The following is a 6,416-nucleotide window of genomic DNA, read 5'->3' as shown; positions in this document are numbered from 1 at the left end:
CTTACTTGCTAATTAGCTTACTTGCTGTTCACCGCTATGATCTTTGGAATAGTGGTATATAAATAAAACAAATTATTATTATTATTATTATTATTACATTTAATTTTTGTATTTTTTAAAAAAAACAACTCTGAGGTCTCTCATTTCTCTTCCTACTGAGCCTTGCCTCACTTACCCCACGTTTTCTGCTGAATGCCAGTGTTTTAAAGGGAACCAGGTCAACACCACCACCCATTTCTGTCAAAAGTCAGGTGTATGGGGAGCAGTGGTATCACCCCACTAAGAGTGTCAACATCCCCTAGTGATGCCCATCACCCACATTCACAATAGCTCTTTGTGTTCACTTGGGAAGATACCTCTGCCCTTAGCAACTTACCACCAGGATACATAGAGTTAGTATTCACTGTTTTTTTCACCTGGGATCCTGATAAGATACAAAACCTTGTTACTGCGGTCTGCAGACCCGAAAATTGAGACATACACTATCTCAACCTTGCCACCTTACTGCCTAGACCAGATGATGGAATCTCTGACCACAGTTGTCTAAATGTAGTAAATATCTTGTCCACTGTCTGTCCCAACCTCTCAGATCTACTGCTGCAGAATCCAGTCTTGATTCTATTTTTGGGATGGCAGCGCAAGAGTAGTCGAAGGAGTCCGAAGAACAGGATGTGAAGTTCTTACTCCATTCAGAATCCTAGAAGCTGAACTCCCTCATGAAAGGGCACAAGGGGGGGGGGGGCTGATAGCTCTAATACAGGCTTGCAGACTAGCAGAAGGGCAAATGGTCAACATATTACCCGATAGCATATTGTTGTGGCTGCTCTGTGCCTTCAAGTAGAATCTCTGGAAGTTCTTCAAACTTCACTCTGATGATTTTAGTTGTTACTGAATGGATTCAATTCCAAAAATTCTTTATCTTAAGACACTCCCGCCAGACGGGATACCGTGTTCCTTTTGCTTTTGAATATTTCCAGCAGAGACTATTCTTTCCTCTATGAATTTTAGCAACCTTAGCTGCAGTCAGATGTCACTGGAATTCCATTTTTTTGAAGTTTTCATGAAGATTTTAGCAAAATGTAAATTTAAATGTTTTTTTCCTGGCATTTTGCCAGCTTTCCAAATAAATTATTCTGCCAATATCTCTGGCCCACTGAATCATGGAATTCTGCTCAACAACTGGAGGCTGTGATAGTGTGACTCTCAAGCTGGATGGAAACACTTCAGGCCAAGTATAAGTTGTGGGCATTACACATATGCTTTTTACAAATGGCATCCATACCTGATGTTATGAGTTTCATTTATTCCTGCCTGATGCGGGAGATTTTGTAGCACGTTTGAAACTAACTGAAAGAAAGAAGTCGGCAGCATGAATCTAGCTTTCCTAGACTTCAGTCTACTTCCTCAGATGGATTTGGTGGAGTGCATCTGAAGAAGAAGACTGAAGTCTAGGAATGCTCATGCTGCCAACTTCTTTCTTTCAGTTAGTCTCAAAGATGCCACAAGATCTGTCTACATTCTGATTCTACAGACTAACATGGCTATATCTTTGAATAAAGATGAGAGACAGAGCAAGAGAAAGGCAACATACCTCTGCAAACTGCTCATCATGCCCTGGAAAAGAAATAGGTGGGATGGATGTGTACTTGTGTGCATATATGTGTGAGGAAGAGAGAGAAAGAGAGATCCACTCATTTAAAAATTCTAACCACTTACTAGTTGGTGGAACTAATTCTGCTCCGGGTGCCACTGTGAAGATTGTGAGGCAAAAATAAGAATGAGAGAGCCTGCCAGCAGGTGTTGACTCCTGCCAAAAGAGATGACTATGGACAAAAAAGTCATTCTCTGTTCAGCCATAAACATAATCATATTTGATGGCTCTCAACAGCTACAATTTTCCCATGGTCAATCGTTTGAATTTATGAATCCTGAGATAATCAAATGGTTCATTAGTACTGTTCTTTTAATATCGTGAGCTGCTATGGGGCATTTTGTATCCCACTCTGGGGAAAGAGTGGGATACATAATAATAATAATAATAACAATAATAATAATAACAACAACAACAATGACGATGACGACGATGATGAAAAGGCACATTGCCTAAACTGGTGGGCCCTTTTAAGACAGGGAAAAAGAGAGAAGATTGCCAGGTGAAATGAAGGGACAGAGTTCTTGTCCCTTTAAGGTTGAGTATAAAAGGTGAGCAGGGTCATCTGCTGAAATCTCCTGTTCCTTGTTGTTAACTGCCCTTCAGTTAATCTCATCATGGCAACCCTGTGTCCCCCTGTCCACCGCTCTGCATAGGTCCTATAGATTTGTACTTTTGACATCCTTCATTGAGTCTATCGATCTAGCTTGCAGGCTTTCTCTCTGGTTCTCTCCATCTTCCCTAACATTATTGCCTTTTCTAATGAGCTGTGCCTTCTCACAAGGAGGAGGTTTGCCATTGCCTTCCCCTGAGATTGAGAGTGTGACATGTTACTTGCCCAAAGTCACCCAGTGGGCTTCATGGAGCCCTGGTGGCACAGTGGGTAAATGCCTGTACTGCAGCCATTCACTCGAAACCACAAGGTTGCGAGTTCAAGACCAGCAAAAGGGCCCAAGCTCGACTCAGGCTTGCATCCTTCCGAGGTCGCTAAAATGAGTACCCAGACTGTTGGGGGCAAATTAGCTTACTTGCTAATTAGCTTATTTTCTGTTTACCGCTATGATCTTTGGAATAGCGGTATATAAATAAAACAAATTATTATTATTATTATTATTATTATTATTATTATTTGGAGAAAATTATTAGAGACTCTACACTGACGTTGCATCAATAGATTAACAATTGAGCTTTCCAGGGGAGATGTGTAGTGATTCCAAGAGCTGCTATTATTTCCTCCAAGGACATATTATTTTGACATACTACTGCCTATTTGTGAGGAAACATTTACTTCCTCCGTGATCTTGCCAGAAGTGGCACTCACAGAGCTTGAATGATATAAGTGCTTGTCAGAGCCAGTGCGTGCAGTGGTTTGAGTGTTGCACTATGACTCTGGAGATCAGAGTTCGATTCCCCACTTGGCCATGGAAACCCACTGAGCGTCCTTGGGTGAGTCACAGATTCTCAACCTGAGGACCCCCGTAATAGGTTCGTTCGCCTTGGCATTATTTGTTCAGAAGGGTTTTGCCTTTGCCTTCCTCTGAGTCCTAGAGAGTGTGACCTGCCCATGGTTCCCATGGCTGAGCTGGGATTTGAACCCTCGTCTCCAGAGTCATAGTCTAATGTGCAAATCTCTACACCATGCTGGCTGTAGCACAATGTTACTCCTAAACCAGTTTTGATATAGGGTCTAATCTGCACTGCAGGATTATGTCAGTTTCATACTGTTTTAACTGCCATGGTTTCAGGCTATGGAATTCTGGGATTGGTAGCTTTATAAAAATTGTAGCATTCTGTGAGAGAGCTCTAGTTCCACGACAGACTCCACATCCCAGGATCCCATAAGATCGAGCCTTGGCAGTTAAACCAGTGCCGAACTGCATTATTTCTACATGGCAGATCAGACCTAGGATTGGAACCTTGCTAACCTTCAAAGTAATTTGTGCATTGCTTTAGTGAGCCAGAATGGTGTGGTGGTTTGAGTGTTGGCCTATGACTGTACACAGCAGGATTCAAATCCCAGTTCCTCCATGAAAACCCATTGGATGACCTTGAGCATGTCAGACTCTCTCAGCCTCAGAGGATGGTCATGGCAAAACCCCTCTGGACAAATCTTGCAAAGAAAATCCCATTATAGGTTTGTCTTATGGTCTCCATAAGTCAAAAAAAACTTGAAGGCACACAGCAACAAGCTAGGCATGGGTTGCAAACCCATAACATGGGTTTGGGATCAGGAAGCGACCCAGTCTGAGCTGCTGTTGAGCAGGCAAGACCTTTCCATTGATTCTTCTCCTAGAGCCAAAGTCCCAGATCACCTGCCTTTTTTGCAGATCCACTGCTTTCAATCAAAAGCTCTTGGGAGAGACCAATATTAAACAAGGGGGGAAAAAGAAGAAGAACTATTCCCACCCATCACTCACCTATTTGTTTTCTGATTGGCCCAGAGGAGGCTTTTAAAACCTGGTGGAGGGCCTATTTAAATGTTCAGTGGAACTCAGGTGTGGCTTCTTGCCTGCTTGCCTTCTGCCAGTGTAAAAAGGTAAGTTGCAGAGATGGAGAGGTGTTATTGGTATTTTATTTTGGCAACCATGGGGAAGGTACAGGTTTGAGAGCAGAAAGACCCTATGTAGTTTTACTACAAAGGAGCTTGTAGCCTCATGAAAGGATGAACATAAACTGGATCTCCAATAGAGTATTTTTTTTCTTTTTTGTCTTGCTAAAGGCATTTACTTTATTTCCAGGGTTTTATGTTATCCCACCATGGGACCTAGGGCAAGCTTCACTCTCTCAGCCCCAGAGGATGGCAATGGCAAGCCCTCTCTGAACCAGGGTTCAGACGACCTGCTTCGATTCCAACCTTGACCACGAAACACACTGGGTGACCTGGGGCAAGTCACACTCTCTCAGCCTCAGAGGATGGCAGTGACAAACCCCCTCTGAACTAGGGTGGGCAGGCATCCTTTTCCAGGACCTGGCCTACACTTCAGCCTTCTTTCAGGAGGAATTTCAAAATAGTCCACCATTCTGAGCATGACTGAGAAGCATGAATTTACATTTACAGTATATGAGTGTTTTGAGCTTTTGTTTGGTTATGTCCCTACATTTTTCCTTGAATGTCCTACATTTTGCAGCGCCTTGTCTTCCTTTGTGGTGAGGACATCTGGTCACTGTGGCTCTGAACAAATCTTGCCCAAACACGCCCCCCACCCCCGATAGATTCATTTTAGGATTGCCATAAGTTGGAAATGACTTGAAGACACACAACAACCATCACTACCACAGAATTTCCCAGTATCCCCATGGCCAGAAGGAGAAGAGGGTTGCCTGCCTGCTTGCATGAATATCCCTCCATGCCATCTGATCTGAGAACAACAAATACAGCAGCTTGACAAAATGCAGGCCTGCGAATCATCATTTCCCCGTCCTGTATGATTTTAACATCTCTGTCTGATGAAGAAGTTGGTGGAGCTTTCAAAGCTTGCAACATGTATATTGTGCATTTTGGTTGGTCCAGTTAAGGTATCACGGTTTTGTGTGGATTTATGTTATAGTACTTTGCTATATTGCCAACACGGTTACCCTGTATGTGTTTCTCTCTGTAACTTTGTTTACCACCGAGGAACAGCTGTGTCAATCTGATTTTAGTCTAAAAGCAAGGAAGGCATCTTGCAGCACCTGGAAGACAGCTGAAATTACCCAGCTGACATAAATTGGTTAGTTGGTAAGAAAGCTTCCATCAAAATAAAATGGTCAGTCTTAAAGATGCTGCAAGACCCCTTCTCTTTTTTTCATATGTGACTTAATGTGTGTTCTCCATGGTAAAGAAAAAAAAACCTAGACTAAAGGGGTGGAGCAGAGCCAAAGGATGGCTGATTTGCTCTAGTAGCCTCATAAATTGATATCAGATGCTGTGAGTAAGTTGTTCTGAACGGGATTCATTTCTGACAAAAAACACTCGGCTTTCTTTTAATAAGAGATCTAAACCTACCAGTAGTTGTTGTCATTGTTGTGTGTTTTCAAGTCATTTCCAACGTATGGTGACGATGTCATAGGACTTTCTTGGCATGTTTTTTCCAAGGAAGTTTGCCATTACCATTCTCTGAGTCTGAGACAGTGTGACCTGCCCAGGGTCACAGCAGCTCTTGAGCATGTGCGGAGTGTCTTTGCAGTGTCCTAAAAAGCAAGGAAACTTGAGAGTCAGCATCTCTCTCTTTGAATACAGGCTGGTTCTCTCTTCCTGGAATTCCCAAATCCAAAACATTAGAAAAACCAAAAATTTTTTCATGGGTGGCTGAGATCGTGATGCCTTTGCTTTCTGATGGTTCAATGTTCACAAACTTTGGACCCAAACAGCCAGACCAAAATAAAGCTGCTTTGGGTCACTTTGGAAGTATGCTGTTTAAATGATACATTTAAACAGAGGCCAGAAGCCATGCCAAAGCCACACTCCAGTCTTAAGGACTGGAACACAGCTTTGGCACAGCTTCTGGCCTCTTAAGATGCATCTGTCATTTAAACAGCATACCTCCAAAGTGATCCGAAGAAGCTTTATTTTGGCCTGGCTGTTCGGGCTATTTTAAAATATTGTATAAAGTTACCTTCAGGCAATGTGTATAAGATACATATGAAAAGCAAATAAATTCCGTGCTCACATTTGGTTCCATCGCCGAGATATCTCATTGTGCACATGTCAAGTAAATACAGGTATTCAGAAATCCAAAAAAATCTGAAAGTGAAAACATCTCTGGTCCCATGCCTCTTGGATAAG

The sequence above is a fragment of the Sceloporus occidentalis genome, unplaced genomic scaffold (assembly GCF_023333645.1).
Source record: "Sceloporus occidentalis isolate IW3139 unplaced genomic scaffold, rSceOcc1.0.p SCAF_1, whole genome shotgun sequence".
In the NCBI taxonomy this organism is placed as follows: Eukaryota; Metazoa; Chordata; class Lepidosauria; order Squamata; family Phrynosomatidae; genus Sceloporus; species Sceloporus occidentalis.
The sequence above is the reverse complement of the archived record's forward strand: the minus strand, read 5'-3'. Positions refer to the sequence as shown.